Raw genomic sequence first — 19,090 nt, 5'->3', positions numbered from 1 at the left:
CAAGGAGATCCAACCAGTCCATTCTAAAGGAGATCAGTCCTGGGTGTTCATTGGAAGGACGGATGCTGAAGCTGAAACTGCAATACTTTGGCCACCTCATGCGACGAGTTGACTCACTGGAAAAGACTCTGATGCTAGGAAAGGTTGGGGGCGGGAGGAGAAGGGGACGACAGAGAGTGAGATGGCTGGATGGCATCACCGACTCTGTGGACATGAGTTTGAGTGAACTCCGGGAGTTGGTGATGGACAGGGAGGCCTGGCGTGCTGCGATTCGTGGGGTCGCGGAGAGTCGGACACGACTGAGCGACTGAACTGAACTCTTGACATGGGAAGAAGCAGAGACGGGGCATCCCGTGATCGGTCTTGTTATGCCAACATAATGACACAATGAGTTGCTGAGATGGACCGAAACTGTCCTTGAGATGCCGAAATGGGCCACAGCTACGCTTGAAAACCCTGTAGCACAGTCTTCTGCTAGACCGATGCCGTCTGTCAGACCTTTCTTGTCCCCACTCTGCCTGTCGTTCTTCACCTACCTTCTTAACCCTTCCACCGTGTTGTGGAGACCATGATCATTTCTGCAGCTCCACCTGGCACCGCATCAAGTATTTTTTCCCCCATGCTTGTGGATCTCTTTTTTTTTCGCTATTTCTTTGGGCTTGTTTCCTAGCCAGCCATTTCGCAGATGCATGCCCGGATAGTAACACACTTGATGTCTTCTTTGGCGATGTTTACAGCTTATAAACATACCCCCCACAGGCAGCATACAAAATAAGTCATATACAGACAAAGAAGGAAGAGCTGTCAAAGGTTGCAGTGGACAACTAAACATAAGAATGTGGAATCCTGGTCCGTAATTGAACACCGACAGTAAAGCTGGAGAACTCGTAGTAAGATCTCTGATGTAGTTAATAGCATCCTATCAATAATTTCCTGGCTTCATCGTTGTCCTTTAGGATGACATAACTTTCACATTAGCAAAGGTAGCGTTGAGGGTGTATGTGACTTCCATGACTCCTCTGGCAATTTTTAAGAAGCCTATAATTATCTCAAAATAAAAAAATCACATTGTACATAAAGCTGAAATTAAAAGGAAAAAAAAATCCTGGAACTCATTCTCTAGCATTTTAAAAGTAGGACCTGTATTATTTTTCCTTTGTTTGTCTTAAAGTCTTTTTTTTTTTTTAAAGGCTGTATAAGCTTTTTATCTCTATTCCTTAGATGCTCCTCGCATTATTCGGTTTTGTTTCATGTTATTTCTATCGTGCGCAGAAGAGCTTTCTTTTAAGAAAATGAAGATAAAATTCACCTAACATGAAAAGAACCTTTATACAGTGTGGGACTTCTTTGGTGTCCAGTGGCTACGACTCTGAGCTCCCTATGCAGAAGACCCAGGTTCTATCTCTGGTCAGGGAACTGCATCGCACAGGCTGCAACTAAGATCCTGTGCAGACAAATTAATTAATTTTTTTCTTAGGTGAACCATTTTAAAGTGTGCAGTTTGGTGACATTTAGTACATCTGCAGTGCTGTGCAACTATCAGCAGGATCTGGTTCCAAAGAATATTAATCGCCCCCAAAAGACACCTGTTTAGCAGTCATGTCTCATTTCTGTGCTCTTCCCTGAAGCCCTTGGTAGCCACTAATTAGCTTTCCATTTTGTGGACTTAACAGGCCAGCCTGCACATTCTGCAGGTGAAAGGGGTCAGACAACATTTGTCCTTCCTTCACCGACCATCATGTCTTCAAGCATCATGGATACTGTAGAAAGGGTCAGCGATACGTTCCTTTTGAAGACTGAATACCATTTCATTGTGTGGATATACTGTCATCTGTTTATCCATGCATCTGTTAATAGAGATTTGGGATGTTTTCACCTTCTGGGGATGGTGTATAAAAATGCTGCTGTGACGATGCATGGACGCATTTATGCGTGGAAGTGTGTCTTTATTTTACTGGAGTATCTTCCAGGAAGTGGAATTGCTGGGTCCTAGGGTAATTCTTTTGGAGAAGGCAATGGCATCCCACTCCAGTACTCTTGCCTGGAAAATCCCATGGACGGAGGAGCCTGGTGGGCTGCAGTCCATGGGGTCGCGAAGAGTTGGACAAGACTGAGCGACTTCACTTTCACTTTTCACTTTCCTGCATTGAAGGAAATGGCACCCCACTCCAGTGTTCTTGCCTGGAGAATCCCAGGGACGGGGGAGCCTGGTGGGCTGCCATCTCTGGGGTCGCACAGAGTCGGACACGACTGAAGCGACTTAGCAGCAGCAGCAGGGTAATTCTTTGCTTCCCAGGTGGCTCAGTGGTAAAGAATATGTCTGCAAGGCAGGAGACCTGGGTTTGATCCCTGGGTTGGGTAGACTGTTTGAGAAGGAAATGGCAATCCACTCCGGTATTTGTGTCTGGAAAATTCCATGGACAGAGGAGCCTGGCGGGCTACAGTCCATGGGGTCGCAGAGAGTCGGACATGAGGGAGCGACTAACACATGCACACACAATGATCGAAGCTGGACACGTGCTCTTTTTTTTTTTCTTTTTCTGAATAATTCCATTTCTGCTGCTGCTGCTGCTGCTAAGTCACTTCAGTCGTGTTCGACTCTGTGTGACCCCACAGACGGAAGCCCACCAGGCTCCTCCGTCCCTGGGATTCTCCAGGCAAGAACACTGGAGTGGGTTGCCATTTCCTTCTCCAATGTGTGAAAGTGAAAAGTGAAAGTGAAGTCGCTCAGTCGAGTCCGACCCTTAGCGACCCCACGGACTGCAGCCCACCAGGCTCCTCCATCCATGGGATTTTCTAGGCAAGAGTACTGGAGTGGCTTGCCATTGCCTTCTCCGAATTCCATTTCTAAAAGCATTCAATTATAACATGTAACACAAACATAAAAGATGACATTAAAAAGAGAAAGACAGTAAAATGAGTTATAGGAAACAAACCCCTCCCCCCCAAAACCAGCACGGAGGTCAAGAAATGTACTGTAAATGGGATCCTTTAGCATGTATTCCCGGAGAAGGCAATGGCAAGCCACTCCAGTACTCTTGCCTAGAAAATCCCATGGATAGAGGAGCCTGGTAAGCTGCAGTCTGTGGGGTCGCTAAGGGTCAGACACGAGTGAGTGACCTCACTTTCACTTTTCACTTTCACACATTGGAGAAGGAAATGGCAACCCACTCCAGTGTTCGTGCCTGGAGAATCCCAAGGACGGGGGAGCCTGGTGGGCTTCCGTCTATGGGGTCACACAGAGTCGGACACGACTGAAGTGACTTAGCAGCAGCAGCAGCAGCAGCATGTATTCCTTTGAGTCTGATGCTTTTTCTCAATGTTTTTTGGAGTATGGTTGCTTCAGCCCTCAGTTCAGTTCAGTTCAGTTCAGTCGCTCAGTCGTGTCTGACTCTTTGCGACCCCGTGAATCACAGCACGCCAGGGATACATAAAACCGCTCCCTTGTGGACGTCCCTTTGAGGCCACCACAGCGCATGAAGTAGTGTTTCCTGTGCTATGCACTGTGTCCTCACTAGTTATCTATGTCACTTCTGGGTAGATACCCAGAGAAAACCATAATTAAAACATATGCATCCACCCCAATGCTCACAGCAGCACTGTTCACAATTTGCAAGGACATGGACGCAAACTACATGTCCATCAAAAGAGGAATTTCTTTTCTTTTCTAAATTTCAGTAAAAAATTTTTTAAACAATTTACACGTTCAGTTTATTTCTTTTACCATTTTATTTTTTTTCAATTGGAGTATGGTTGATTTCCAGTGTTGTGAAAGTAAATTTATTCAGGTTGAGGTCTGTCATTCTCAGGTTGATGGATGTGGGAATAAATAAATTATTTATTGCTACTTCACTGTATAAATCCCTTCTCTCCATAGACCGTCTAAGTGAAAACTGGTCTGATTTTCTGCTGTGAACATACGTGGGCCATTACGAGCTGATTCTGAAATTTCCGACTTCTGCCATATTAGAAACAGTTTCACCTGGTTAAACAGCCCCTTATTTCAATTCCACAGATTATTTCAATTCTTGGGTTCCAGTGCAAACTGCTCTCTCTAAACCTAATACTCGCTGGCATGAACTATGAGTAAATTGAAAGCTGTCTGTATGTCGGTAATGGCGTGTCTATTACAGTTTTCAAAATTGCATCCTACACTCAGACTTCCAAAATGTACCCATTTGTGCGTCCATGGGCAATTTTCATTTAAGGGTATATTCATAATATTAATGCAATGCCAGCAGCCATATTTTGCTCCTTCTATTATGCCACAGAATTTAATTGAAAAGCATGAGTTATTTCAGTGATTTTCTTTGCATTAGAGTAAAAATTATTCCCAATAGGATCCATCGTACCCCGCTCACATGCATCAACTGACAATTACGTTTTTATTCCCAGCATTCTGAAGTTAATCATGAGTCTACTCTCTGGTTGAAATAGTAATAATAATCAACAGTGCCCATGAACTGACAAAACAAATCTTAATATAGAGATTGAATGTACGGCGGGACCATGAAAAAGGCAATACAGTATGTATTTCTAACGTGACCATAGTTCATAGAACCGTGGCTCTGAAGCCCAGATTTTGGCCTAATCAATGATTGAGCTTAAATGCAACATTCAGAGGGCTTCCTTGGTGGCTCACTCGGTAAAAGATCTGCCGACAATGCAGGAGACTCGGGTTCAATCCTCGGATCGGGAAGATGCCCTGGAGAAGAAAATAGCAACCCGTTCCAGTATTCTTTCCTGAGAAGTCCCATGGACAGAGGAGCCTCGTGGGCTATAGTCCATGGGGTCACAAGCATTGGACATGACTAAATCACTACCACCACCACTAAAAGGGTGCCTTGCATTAGAGTCATTTTTTTTTTTAATTTTTACAGATTTTTTTTTTTTAATGTGGACCATTTTTAAAGTCCTTACTGCATTTCTTACAATATTGCTCCTCTTGTTTATGTTCTGGGTTTTTGACCACGAGGCGCGTGAGATCTCAGCTCCCCTGAAAGCGCAAGTGTTAGTGGCTCTGTCGTGTCCAACTCTTGGTAACCCCATGGGCTGTAGCCCGCCAGGCTCCTCTGTCCATGGGATTTCCCAGGCAAGAATATTGGAGTGGATTGCCATGCTCTCCTCCAGGGGATCTTCTTGACCCAGGGATCAAACCCAGGTCTCTCGCATTGCAGGTGGATTCTTTACTGTCTGAGCCACCTGGGAAGCCCCCATAACATTCTGGTTTTCTTCACTATAAGTTACTGAGTTCTATGTTGCCTTTGCATACGCAGAGCTGCTCGAGTCATTTCTAATGACTCATTATAGGAGATAACTGTAAGGCAATACCATATTTTATCAAGGCCTGTTGGGGGTGGGAGGGGGCCCTTAATGAGCCAGTGAAGAGGAATGAGGTGTTTGACTCTGAGAATTCAAGACTGCGAAATTGCTCTATCACGGGAGGAAAACGTAAGATTTTTCACACAAAAATTCTTAATAGAACCAAGCAGGTGACTGTGTTCATACATCATGTAAGCAGTGTAGATGGATTTTAGGGTTTTCATTTTTTTTTTTTCCTTCTAAATCTCTAATTAATCACCAAGCTGCAGAATAATTGAGTCTGCACACCTGAGTGCTTCAGACACTCTATCACTCGTAAGCGCGCGGGGATTTTTGCCTTCCTTCATCTCCGGCTACTACAAGGTTGGCAGTGGCTCATACCTGGAGTTCCCTGTGGTCCTAACCGCCTCCATTCTGTCACATGAGCTGCCCATCCCGTGTCTCCACGTCGACCTTAGCGTCGACTTAAAACCATAGTCCCAGCGCTGAAGATGATGAGAGTTATGTTTTATTTGGCGAGAATTTTTAGGATGTCAAGCCCAGGAGATAGCATCTCAAGTGACCTTGAGAAAACTGGTCGGAGGAGGTATGTGTGTATGGCGGGGGGAGGAGTCAGGTGATGTAGAAATTTGCAACAAGCCTGAACAGCAGAAAATGATTAATGATAGGAAACCAGGCATGTCAAGTGAAGAAATTTTGTGCTTTTCTATGTAGGGGAAGATCCAAGAGTCTGGGCTCACTGAAACCCTTCCTTTCACACGCATCTCAGCTCTCTGGGGCCGGTATCCTGTTTTTTTATTTTTATTTTTTTTCACATCTCCCTCTGTGCCCCCAACCCCCACCCCCACCCCAGTTCTTCATGCTCCCTGTGGGCAGTGGCTGCAGCTCCATGGGTGGCCTGATAGCAGGTTTTGTTCTTGCTAGGCACCCTCTGGGCTTAGAAATTCACAACTGAAGGGCCAGCAGGTCTGTGATGGCTGTGATGGCCTTGTCATTGATAAGGCAGGAAATGACTCCATTTGTCATTAGAAAAAACAAGGAGAGTGTTTTGGGATTGTACTGAAATGTTTAATGGGCTTTCCCCAAACAGTTGTTTTGGGACGTGAGGATAAACGTGAATATCCCTGAACCTGTAAATAAAGGAATCCATTTGGATGTCTACACGCATGCTTGTTTGTCCCAACCCTTGGAGTTCATCATATAGTACAAAAGAAGGCAGTTTTTAAAATGTTGTTTTTGTGTGTGTGTGGACGCATAAAGAAAAAGCAGAAACATTTCTTAATACCAACAGAGACTGAAATGAAAATTGCACACATCAGGGAGATTCATGAGTGGGTCTTCTCGCTGTTCTCTTCTTCTTCGGACCCGACTAGAAGCAGGGCCTTAGCTGTGATAGATAAGAACTAGCCTCAGGCAAACTGCTCAACCCAGCTTGTGATAATAGGACATTTTGCTGTCTACTGAATTCTTGCAGAGCTATGGTCTTATTTCTTTCTTGCAGAGGGGAAAAAAAAATCATTAGGCAGAGCAAGAAAATAATCTTCCTGTCACTATATAGTAGCAGAAGAAACTGGAAATGAAGCTCGTTGGGCTTTTGCCCGCAAGTTTCTATGGCCAGCCAACATCAAGGCCATGATCAGAATCAAGTGTCATGGTCTGTGAGTGGGTTGGGAAAGATTTTCCAAATACAGAGCTTTTTCAGAAGGGAGTGAGTTTAAGAGCAAAGAGCAGAGATAATGTGGGCACTGGGAGCGCAGAAAGCCAAACTCCTCACAGATCAGGGACAGCCATCCCCTTGCGTGGGTAAAAAATTGATTTTTTTGACCCTCAAGACAAAAAAAAATCTATGCTGGAAGGGTGGCACTGGATGATTGGTTAGGGTACTGTGTGCATGTGAGCTCAGTCCTGTCCGACTCTTTGCAACCTTGTGGACTGTAGCCCACCAGGCTCCTCTGTCCGTGGGGTTCTCCAGGCAAGAACACTGGGGTGGGTTGCCACGTCCTTCTCCAGGGGACCTTCTTCACCCAGGAATCAGGCCCTTGACTCTTATGTCTCCTGCATTGGCAGGCAGATTCTTTAACCACTAGCGCTGCCTGGGAAACGCTTAGTGTGCTATTCCGTTCCGTCGCTCAGTCGTGTCCGACTCTATGCGACCCCGTGGACTGTAGCCTACCAGGCTTCTCTGTCCGTGGGATTCTCCAGGCAAGAATACTGGAGTGGGTTACCGTTTCCTTCTCCAGGGGATCTTCCCGACCCAGGGATTGAACCCAGGTCTCCCGCATTGGAGGCAGACGCTTTAACCTCTGAGCCACCAGGGAAGCCCTAGAGTGCTATAGGGCGGGTATTTTACCCAATATGGAGTTGAGGAAAGGCTGGTTTAGGTCAAGGGGGGAGGGGTGTTCATAGCAATACTTGCTGTGAGACTTGGTTAACTCTGGAGGATTTTGTCCTGTGGCCTTGGTATAGGGCTTCACATCCGGGAACTTGTGGCATACAGTATTCTATAATCTAGTTTCCGCTCCACTTTGTAGAGCAGGAAAGTTTACTAAATACCATTCTAGATTGTCGTTTTGAAGTCCTCCGTCACGTCCGACTCTTTGTGACCCCGTGGACTGCAGCACACCAGGCTTCCCTGTCCTCTACTATCTCCTGGAGTTGGCTCAAACTCATGTCCATGGAGTCAGTGATGTCATCCAATCATCTCATGCTCCGTCAGCCCCTTCTCTTTTATCCTCGGTTATTAAAACCTTAAATGAATAGACTTGACCTCCAACATTCAGGGTTTTCTGGTATACAGCAGAGAATGGCTTCATGGAATGTGAAATCTGAAGGAAAAGCAGACCAAACCGAGAGTGCTAAAAAAATACCCAAAACAATGAGGATATGAACTAAATGTACCAACAGTTCCGAGGAAATATAATGAAATTTCGTTGTGCGTGGGATTTCTCATGAAAATGTCCAAAGAGATCTCTTTATCAAGACTTCTACTTGAATAGTCATTACCTTGGACTCAAAATCATTTAACCTAAACCCCACTTGGAAAAACAAAGCCCCTCGTAAAAGCGCTGAATTACATGAAAATGATGGTGTCTAATCAGCTTTGTATTTAAAAGAAAGGTCAATTACGAATTGGGTCTAGATTTCTTGACATTGTTCTGAGATAAGAATACTGAATAGCACTTCACAACGATTAACTTTTGCATAATGAAAGGATTTATACTATATTATTAATGTTTGTAGAGGCTTACCAGAAGGAAGCCTGTGTTTTGATGCCTCTTGGAGGGGGAATGAAAGAGCTGTTATGTGGGTTCTGAACTGCCTCAGATTCAATGCTGTTCATGAGATTTTCGTGCTTGGAAGTGAAGGTACAATGAAGTAAAGTGAAAGTCATTCAGTTGTCTCTGACTCTTTGTGACCCCAAGGACTATACAGTCCATGGAGTTCTCCAGGCCAGAATACTAGAGAGGATAGCCTTTCCCTTCTCTAGGGGATCTTCCCAAATGAGGGGTTGAACCCATGTCTCCTGCACTGCTGAGACATGAGGGAAGCCCAGGAATAATGGAGTGGGTAGCCTATCCCCTCTCCAGCAGATCTGCCCAACCCAGGAATTGAACTGGGCTCTCCTGCCTTGCAGGAGGATCCTTTACCAACTGAGCTATCAGGGAAGCCCCAAAAGTACATTCAGTTCACTTCAGTTGCTCAGTTGTGTCTGACTCTTTGCGACCCCATGGACTGCAGCACACCAGGTTTCCTGGTCCATCAGCAATAGCCAGAGCTTACTCAAACTCATGTCCATTGAGTTGGTGATGGCATCCAACCATCTCATCTTCTGTTGTCCCCTTCTCCTAATGCCCTCAATCTTTCCCAGCATCAGGGTCTTTTCCAATGAGTCAGTTCTTCGCATCAGGTGGCCAAAGGATTGGAGTTTCAGCTTCAGCATCAGTCCTTCCAATGAATATTCAGGACTGATTTCCTTTAGGGTGGACTGGTTGGATCTCCTTGCAGTCCAAGGGACTCTCAAGAGTCTTCTCCAACACCTCAGTTCAAAAGCATCAATTCTTCGGCGATCAGCTTTCTTTATAGTCCACGCTCACATCCATACATGACCACTGGAAAAACCATAGCCTTGACTAGACGGACCTTGGTTGGCAAAGTAATGTCTCTGCCTTTTAATATGCTGTCTAGGTTGGTCATAACTTTTCTTACAAGGAGCAAGCGTCTTTTAATTTCCTGGCTGCAATCAGCATCTGCAGTGATTTTGGAGCCCCCAAATATAAAGTCTTTCACTGTTTCCCCATCTATTTCCCATGAAGTGATGCCATGATCTTATTTTCCTGAATGTTGAGCTTTAAGCCAACTTTTTCACTTTCACTTTCATCAAGAGGCTTTTTAGTTCCTCTTCACTTTCTGCCATAAGGGTGGTGTCATCTGCATATCTGAGGTTATTGATATTTCTCCCGGCAATTTTAATTCCAGCTTGTGCTTCCTCCAGCCCAGCCTTCCTCATGATGTACTCTGCATATAAGTTAAATAAGCAGGGTGACAATATACAGCCTTGATGTACTCCTTTTCCTGATTTGGAACCAGTCTGTTGTTCCATGTCCAGTCCTAACTGTTGCTTCCTGACCTGCATACAGATTTCTCAGGAGGCAGGTCAGCTTGCCTGATATTCCCATCTCTTTAAGGTACATTAGAGAGAAGAAATAAAAACAAAGACCCGAAATGTAAACCATCCATAAGAATCTCTCCAAGGGGATCTATAAATGCAATTGCTCAAAGAGACAGGTTCAAGGACTTCCCTGGTGGCCCAGTGGCTAAGACTCTGCACTGCCAGTGCAGAGGGCCCAGGTTCAATCCCTGGTCAGGAAGCTAGATCCCACAGACTGCAACTAAGCCCTGGCACAGTTGAAAAAGTAAAGAAACAAATAAAATATTCAGAGACAGGCTCCTACGAAGGAAGGCCAGCCCAGAATCAGGGAACTGGTAAAGATAAAAATGATTCACCAATCAGGACTTGAAACTGAATGGAGACGGCCCGACATTTGGTTACAAGCATACAGAAAGCTCTGAAAAGGGAGACAGTTGCAGAGAAGACGGTTCTTCACCATCCTTGAAAGCATTTTGTATATTTCAACAGCAGAGGTGACCTGTCAAGCCTAGTGCCAGATAGTTATCAGAACACAGAGATTACATAAAAGCAGAATACAGTGTTCCTTCTGCAAAATAAAAATATCAGCATCTAATGAGCAGTGATTCAGCCCACTGGGTTATTTCAAGAGGAAGTTACCAAGAATTCATGAGCTGCTGCTGCTGCTGCTAAGTCACTTCAGTCGTGTCCGACTCTGTGTGACCCCATAGACGGCAGTCCACCAGGCTCCCCCGTCCCTGGGATTGTCCAGGCAAGAACACTGGAGTGGGTTGCCATTTCCTAGCATCATTGTTTACAATAGCTAGGATATGGAAGCAACCTAGGTGTCCATCTGCAGATGAATGGATAAAGAAGTTGTGGTACATATTGATATGTACAATGGAATATTACTCAGCCGTGAAAAGGAACACATTTGAGTCCATTCTAGTGAAGTAGATGAACCTAGAGCGTGTTATACAGAGCAAAGTAAATCAGACAGAGGAAAACAAATTTCACATATTACCACATGAAATACATACGGAATCTAGAAAAATGAAATATATACAGAATCTAGAAAAATGAAATATACACGGAATCTAGACAAATCGTACTGAGGAAACTATTTGCAGGGAAGAAGTATGTAGATGGACAGAACAGACCTGTGGACACGGTGGGGGAGGGATAGGGTAGGAAGAGTTGAGGGGGTAGCACTGACGTGTGTCCACTACCATGTGTGGGGTGGTGGGTCAGTGCGAGGCTGCTGTGTGGGCCCAGGGAGCTCAGTCCAGTGCCCTGTGACAACCTAGAGGGGTGGGATGGGCTGGGGGGAAGGTTCAGGAGGGAGGGGACGTGTGTGTACTTGTGGCTGATTCATGTGGTTGTATGGCGGAAGCCAACATCATATTGTAGAGCAATTGTTGGTTTGCTCAAATATTGAGTCGTATCTGACTCTTTGTGACCCCACGGACTGCAGCACACCAGCCCTCCCTGTCCATCACCAACTCCCGGAGCTTGCTCAAACTCATGTCCGTCGAATCGGTGATGCCATCCAACCATCTCATCCTCTGTCATCCCCTTCTCCTCCTGCCTTCGGTCTTTCCCAGCGTCAGGGTTCTTTTCCAGGGCATTGGCTTTTTGCGTCAGGTGGCCAAAGCACTGGCGCTTCAGCTTCAGCAACAGCCCTTCCAAACCCACACATGACCCAAATCTGTATATAACTACTGGAAAAACCACATCTCCTGCATTGGCAGGAGGATTCTTTACCACTGAGCCACCTGGGAAGCCTGATTCAGTTATACATAAGCATATATGAAAGGTCTTGCTTGATGTTCCTGCGCGGAGTCAGACTCTGAGCGTTAGGATGGAAAGAGTCTGTTGTTAACCCTTGGGTTTTCCTGTAAGTTTTTGTTTAGCAGTTTGGGCTCATCTGTGCCACTGCCCTGCACACCAGCTGACACTTATCTGTCACTAGAAAGTAAATGCACACAGGAACGGAGCTGTGATAAGATCATTTCCCTAATGAGGCCCTGGAAACAAAATTGCCTTGAGGTTACAAAAAAAAAAAAAAGCATGAATAGCAACTGCATGAGTTAAAAGCCTTCCATCTATTTTTTCCTATTAAATTTATATTCAAAAACTAGAAATATTAAAGACAACCGTGGTAGTGTTCCATTATTAGCTAATTTTCAGGTGCAAAGAGATGGCACCCTCATAGAAGGCAGAACATCTGCTCCTCACAGAAGTCTTTCTCTTCTGTCAAGAACTGGAGGATTTTTATTTTTAGTTTATTTGGCTGTACCAGGTCTGCGTTGCAGCATGTGAGTTATAGTTTCCTGACCCGCAACAGAACCCAGACCTCCTGGGCTGGGTGTGCAGAGTCTTAGCCACAGGACCCCCAGGGATGTCCCAGAAACTACAGGATTTTTTGATGAAATCATTCCTTGTTAAGATACAGAAAAATAACAAGAGATACTAAATGATACGAGGAAATACTGATCAGCTTTACTACCACAAACTGTTTATCGAGAATAAGCTACTTACTTCCTAGAAAATATGTTACTAATATAAGCTCAATAAAAAAAAGAGAAAAACTCATCAATTTCACAGTGCAAATTACAAGGGAGTGAAGAAATACATACCCAGGTTGCATTACGTGTGATTCATTCAAAAGGCACATTCTGCGAAAATTTCAAGTTACATAGTACTGCCATGTTGTGAATTCTCTGTGAGTGTAGTTTAAAGAATGCTTCCTCTGCAATACCAGGCTTCTATAACACAGATACTTTTAAATGCAAATAAAACTGAAATACAGAATAATTAAACTGAAACTTCCGTCAAGCATACATAGGGAACAAGAAAAATAAAACATTAGCAACTTTGATGCACCGGTCAGGATATACACACCACTTCCAAATGGAGTTTATTCCAACACAGGGATAATATTTAATATTAGGTCACAGGCTTCCCAGGTGGTGCTAACTGTAAAGAACCTGACTGCCAGTGCAGGAAATATAAGAGACATCGGTTTCAAGTCCCTGGGTCAGGAATATCACCTGAAGGATGAAATCGCATCTCATTCCAGTCTTCTCACCTGGAGAGCCCCATGAATCGAGGAGCTTGGTGGGCTACAGTCCATAGGGTCACAAAGAGTTGGTCATGGCCGCAGTGACTTAGCATGTGCATGCAAACACACACATGTATAAATACCATATGACCAGCAGAAGATACAATAATGCAATCACAGCAAAGCAGACAGGTGGAAAATTAACAAACACAAAGCCACATCAAATAGGGAAAATTGCATTTTGTTCAAGAAACTCCCAACGAACATCATATAATGATACAGTACTTGGCTACAGGAAGGTTTGGACATGAATGAAGTTTCTACAAGAACAATGCCGATGTCTCTTTCTCTGAATTCAGGTAAGTCCCCAGAAATGCTTAGTTCGATCTCCTAAGAGAGGTGAGAGTTCTTCCCATGCGAATTTGATACAGGTTTGAAGAGGATCGGCCGTGTACCTGGAGAAGGCAATGGCACCCCACTCCAGTACTCTTGCCTGGAAAATCCCATGGGCGGAGGAGCCTGGTGGGCTGCAGTCCATGGGGTCACTAAGAGTCGGACACGACTGAGCGACTTCACTTTCACTTTTCACTTTCATGCATTGGAGAAGGAAATGGCAACCCACTCCAGTGTTCTTGCGTGGAGAATCCCAGGGATGGGGGAGCCTGGCGGGCTGCCATCTATGGGGTCGCACAGAATCTGACACGACTGACGAGACTTCGCAGCAGCAACAGCAGTAAGATGACCCAACCACTCCTCAGAAAAAAAATCACCTTCTTTGCTGGTCTTTTGCAAGTTGAGAACAATCTCTGATCCAGGCCATGTTAGGGAAGCAACATACGTTTTAAAATAAACCACCCAAGCGGTGGGAGTGAACTGAGTGTGACGTGCTTTTGACACTGCAGCAAAAATCTGTTGCAACATATATATTTTCTGTTTCTTGTTTTCAGGAGGGTGGGGGATATATGTCATTAAAGTAGGAGGGGAATTTTGATGGTATTGGTTGGTTACAATGTACAGAATTATTCCCCAACCATTGCATGGGTGCTGATAACCCTTCATGATATTAGTTAAGTGTTTTACAGACATACACTCACATACCCCAGCTTCCCTGGTGGCTCAGTGGGAAAGAATCGTCTGAGCCAATGTGGGAGAGACAGGTTCGATCCCTGGGTCGGGAAGATCCCCTGGGGGAGGAAATGGCAACCTACTCCAGTAGGCCTGCCTGGGAAATCCCACTGACAGAGCAGCCTGGTGGGTTACAGTCCACGGGGTCACAGGGAGTCAGACAGGACTGAGCGACTGAGCACGCGTGCAGGTCATGATAGTTCAAGCATAATTGATTTGAGTATCCCCAGATGACAAAAAAATTTTTTTTCAACCCAGTTTATCAGGAAAAACATTCCACACAATGAACATCAATTGCAATAGATATAAAAATAGACACTGTAATAGTTTCTCATCTTACAGGAGCACTTCGAAAGTAGGAATTATCTAATCCCAGAACAGAACAATGGATGACTGACAGAAATTATAAATGAAAAGGGAAGGGAAAAAAACCAGATGGCTGTTGGTTGGTAGCATGGAAAACAACTTCCTGCCTTACAGCAAGAAAAACATGAAAAGCATTTTACCTAACAAGCTGACATCTTATAACCTCTCAGTACAACTGGGAGCATTTTAGAATATTCCTGGAAAGCCACTTAGGCACCGGCATTGTTTATAGTGTCCGTACGTTTGACCAACTTGTTTCAGTTTTAGGAGTATTTCCTAAAGAAACTGTCAGAAACGCAGTTAAGAGATTTGCATGCACCCGGTGGCTCAGCAGTTAGAAAAAAAAACCACTTGCCCATGCAAAAGATGGTGGTTTGATCCCTGGGTCGGGAAGATCCCCTGGAGAAGGAAATGACATCCCACTCCAGTATTCTTGCCTGGAGAGTCCCACGGACAGAGGAGATTCGCAGGCTACAGTCAGTGGGATTGCCAAGAGTCACACACAATTGACCAAGCAACTAAACAACAACAACACAATCATCTTCATATAGTCTATTATACCAAAAAAACCCAAGAAAGTGAAAGTCTCTCAGTCGTGCCCGACTCTGTGACCCCATGGAATTCTCCAGGCCAGAATACTGGAGTGGGTAGCCTTTCCCTTCTCCAGGGGAACTGTGAATTGTCTAAAGAATATGATCATGCTTTGATACACTTAATGTAGCCACAAAAGGAAGCAATGTTTGTGATTTAACATGTAAAAATGCAGGATAAGGAATATCCTCACAGTTGATCCACATTGATACTCTAACGTATCAATATGAGTTTGAAGCTCTTACCTTATGAACCCACTCGGATCTGTCCTACGTAATCAGCTGAAGATCGAAATGGAATAACTTGCCTCACTCAAAGGGCTAATCTCTAGGCCAGAAAGTATTGACAGATGCAAGCGTAATTTTTTGAAAAGTTCTCATTCATTAACCCATACACACACGCACCAACGCACACACACACTATTCAGGAGGATGTGTATCTATAGAGTAGAAATGAAAGTCATGGAGAAACAAATTGAAATTAGAGATTAAAGAATGAAGACCAAAAAAAAACAAAACAAAACAGTGGAGACAACTGCAGATGATTTTTAAAGAAAACTGAATTGTTGAAATAAAAAGCAATTATGAGGAGGTAACACCAAGCACGGAAAGTGGGAAAACTGAGCAGAGCAAGAAACAGAAACATGTGTAAAAAAAAAGAGATGGGCGATTGAGAATTCCTAGGTAAGGAGAGCCTGTAAACCAGAAGCCAAAGAAGGACAAGGAGAAGAAAACTTTTGATCAAAGAAGGAACCTTGGGCTCTCCATCAAAGAGATCCACCCCGAGACAAATAAAATCCTGCAAACCCGTCCCACCGCAGAAAGAGTGTGAACTGTGCTGGGCACCCCAGAACTCTAACCGAAGGGGAGACAGTCTCCTGGAATCTGGGGGGAGCAGAAGCTCAGGACCTCATGGTTCCCCGAGGACAGGTGTTTTCACAAGAGAGGCGCCAACACAAGATTCGCGGGGGGAAAACCGTGCTCTCCAACTAATAATGTACTTAGAGATGTAATGCCAACAGCCAAGAAATTAACTTAGAAAGGAACCTGGGAAAGGGCATTGGGGTGGAAAAGGGCGAAAGCCAAATGTGTGAATCAGAATTGCTGTAAATATGCTTGTACGTACTGAGTGGCTCAGTCATGTCTGACTCTTGGCGACCCCATGGATTGTAGCCTGCCAGGCTCCTCTGTCCATGGGGATTCTCCAGGCAGGAATACTGGAGTGGGTTACCATTGCCTACTCTGAGCCACCGGGTGTGTGTAGGTGTGTGCCCGTGTTTGTGGAGGTTTGCAATATAAAGGCAAACCTTTATATTTATATTCCCGGAGTTCCCTCCAGTCGCTGAGGGAAGGAAGAGAGGAAAAACATAGCTCATCACTTTAAAACACACAGCAGAATGATCCAGGCAGGGCACAAGTCTTATGTAGGAAGTTCATCGTACAACTGATGGTGAAGCTGAAACTCCAATACTTTGGCCACCTGATGCAAAGAGCCGACTCACTGGAAAAGACCCTGATGCTGGGGAAGATTGAAGGCAGGAGGAGAAGGGGACAACAGAGGGTGAGATTGTTGGATGGGCATCACCGATTTGATGGACGTGAGTTTGAGCAAGCTCCAGGAGTTGGTGATGGACAGGGAGGCCTGGCGTGCTGCAGTCCATGGGGTCACAAAGAGTCGGACACGACTGAGTGACTGAACAACTAAAGAATTATAAGAGACTGTAAATCAAGGTTTAGTTTGACCTCTGTTAGAGAATGCTTTTACACTAATGATAAAGTTAATATGTGCTTGAGAGAATTTTGAGTATAAAACTATTCATAAAAAGCAAAGAAACAAGATTATCACAACATTTATGGGAGAGGAAAGGTTAAAATTCTTAATTTATCAATTGCTCCAGTAAGTCGATAAATAGCAGTAACAAAAATGCTCAAATACAAAAAAGATTAAATATTCAAAGTCTGTTTAGTAAGGAAATGAAGTAAGCTTAAGAATGTACAAAATAGTTAACCTCATTAGGACTTCCCTGGTGGCTCAGCTGGTAAAAAGTCCACCTGCAGTACAGGAGACCTGGGTGCGATTCCTGGGTTTTGAAGATCCCCTGGAGAAGGGAGAGGTTACCCACTCCAGTATTCTGGCCTGGAGAATCCCGTGGAATGTATAGTCCAAGGGGTTGCAAAGATTTAGACACGACTGAGTGACTTTCACTTTCAGAAGTCAAAGGTAGATAAAGTAGAGCTATAATTGTCCATAATATTTGCCTAGAAAATTGATACAAATGTAAAGTATATAACAGCCAGTGTTGGTGAGTGGGACTCTCTCACATGGCTGTTTTTTTTTTTTTTTTTTTAATATACTATCCAACACTTCTATCTCACGCACTTTGTGATAATTTGTGGAAATGGCAAACCACTCCAGTACTCTTGCCTGGAAAATCCCATGGACGGAGGAGCCTGGTGGACTGTAGTCCATGGGGTCGCGAAGAGTCGGATACAACTGAGCGACTTCAATTTCACTTTTCGCTTTCATGCATTGGAGAAGGAAATGGCAGCCCACGCCAGTGTTCTTGCCTGGAGAATCCCAGAGACGGCGGAGCCTGGTGGGCTGCCGTCTATGGGGTCGCACAGAGTCGGACACGACTGAAGTGACTTAGCAGCAGCACTTACATATCAGACTCACTGGGTTTTCTTGTCTCTTTGTTTGGCTTTTCTCTTTAATGATTTTTTAGTTTTCACGTAATTTTTGTAGGCTGCACTAGATTTACGGTGATTACAAAAGGCTGGCTCAGGACATGGAAGCAACCTAGATGTCCATCTGCAGACGAATGGATAAGAAAGCTGTGGTACATACACACAATGGAGTATTACTCAGCCAATAAAAAGAATGCATTTGAGTCAGTTCTAATGAGGTGGATGAAACTGGAGCCTATTATGCAGAGTGAAGTAAGTCAGAAAGAAAACCACCAATATAGTATATTAATGCATATATATGGAATTTAGAAAGATGGCAACGATGACTCTGTATGTAAGACAGCAAAAGAGACACAGGTGTATAGAACAGTCTTTGGGACTCTGCGGGAGAGGGCGAGGGTGGGATGATTCGGGAGAATGGCATTGAAATATGTATATTATCATATGTGAAATACAAGACCAGCCTAGGTTCCATGCACGAGGCAGGGTGCTAAGGGCTGGTGCACTGGGATGACCCTGAGGGATGGGATGGGGAGGGCGGTGGGAGGGGGGTTCAGGATGGGGGACACATGTACACCCACGGTGGATTCATGGCAGTGTATAGCAAAAACCACCACAGTATTGTAAAGTAATTAGCCTCCAATTAAAAAAAACAAAAAACAAGAGGCTGGCTCATTCCCTGTGTTGTACAATACATCCTTGTAGCCTGTCTTACACATAATAGTTTATACCTCCCAGTCCCCTCTATTTCCCCAACCGCAATGTCTCCACTGGTAACCACTCTTTTGTTGTCTGTATGTGTTTGTCTGGATCCCCAGGGCTGGTGGAGGGTCACTTCCAACATGCACTGAAGCCTTCTTTCCTCCTCAGCTACCAGACGTAATTAAATAGAACCCGCGTGATGGAAACTGCCCAGCATGGACGGTGTCCGCCTTTTCTCCACGGGGGCTAGCTTACTATCTGTTGACGCAGGTAATCAGGAGGGAATTTCTCTTCCCCGTGAGGCTTTAATGCAGAGCAAATTGGTTTAAACTGCAGCCCGTGATTGGGTTTAGATAGGGATGATTAAATCCAAACGCAGTTCGGGTCTGAGCTCTGTTGTTTCTGTCATGAAGCAGGAAATGTCATATTTGCTCAGACGCTTCTCTTAGCTGGTTCTGTAAAGACGCGGGGAGCTGCATTCTTTCACGGCCCGGATGGGGAGCCTTGCTCCGTTTTGAGAAATTCTCTTTAGGGTCAGCAGACGTTGGTGGGCATTTACCTACTCTGCATTTTCTCCACATTTGATAGGGCCAGTCTTTCCAAATT

The 19,090-nt window shown here is 44.6% G+C and overlaps 1 non-coding gene across 1 annotated transcript; it reads left to right on the top strand.

Annotated features, from left to right (window-relative positions):
• The first annotated feature begins 10,118 nt into the window (after positions 1-10,118).
• TRNAG-GCC (transfer RNA glycine (anticodon GCC)) lies at positions 10,119-10,191 on the top strand. Its single transcript has one exon. It is a non-coding gene; the product is annotated as a tRNA-Gly (tRNA).
• The last annotated feature ends 8,899 nt before the right edge of the window (positions 10,192-19,090 follow it).

Source organism: Moschus berezovskii, chromosome Y (genome assembly GCF_049115385.1).
Source record: "Moschus berezovskii isolate FMDL1 chromosome Y, NW_MosBer_1.0, whole genome shotgun sequence".
In the NCBI taxonomy this organism is placed as follows: domain Eukaryota; kingdom Metazoa; phylum Chordata; class Mammalia; order Artiodactyla; family Moschidae; genus Moschus; species Moschus berezovskii.
The sequence above is the reverse complement of the archived record's forward strand: the minus strand, read 5'-3'. Positions and strand labels throughout refer to the sequence as shown.